Genomic DNA, 665 nt, shown 5'->3' with positions numbered 1-665 from the left:
CGTCGACACTATCCCATCCTCAGAGTCCACGCACACTGGTGGGGCAGTGGTGGCAGACCCACCGAGAATGGCATGCAGTGCCTCGTAGAAGCGGCATGTCTGGGGCTGGGCTCCGGAGCGTCCGTTTGCCACTCTGAGTTTCTGGTAGCCTTGTCTCAGCTCCTTGACTTTCACGCGGCACTGCGTTGTATTCCGGCTGTATCCTCTGTCTCTCATGGCTTTGGAGATCTTCTCGAAGGTCTTTGCATTCCGTTTGCTGGAGCGCAGCTCCGAAAGCACAGACACATCGCTCCACACAGCAATCAGATCTGAGACTTCCCGGTCAGTCCATGCTGGGGACCTCTTTCTAGTCTGAGATTGCCTGGACTCCTCTGCTGGAGAGCTCTGCATCGTTGCCGGTGCTGCTGAGCTCGCCCCGATGAGCAACCAGGAAATGGGATTCAAACTGTCCAGACAGGAAAAGGAATTCAAATTTTCCCGGGGCATTTCCTGTGTGGCTGGTCAGAGCATCCAAGCTCCGACTGGCGTCCAGAGCGTCAACAGAGTGTTGCACTGTGGGATAGCTCCCGGAGCTACTAAGATCGATTAGCATCCACACCTAGCCTAATTCGACATAGCCATGTCGAATTTAGCGCTACTCCCCTTGTCGAGGTGGAGTACCGAAG

This window comes from Mauremys mutica, chromosome 1, assembly GCF_020497125.1.
Source record: "Mauremys mutica isolate MM-2020 ecotype Southern chromosome 1, ASM2049712v1, whole genome shotgun sequence".
In the NCBI taxonomy this organism is placed as follows: domain Eukaryota; kingdom Metazoa; phylum Chordata; order Testudines; family Geoemydidae; genus Mauremys; species Mauremys mutica.
Note: the sequence above shows the minus strand (reverse complement) of the source record.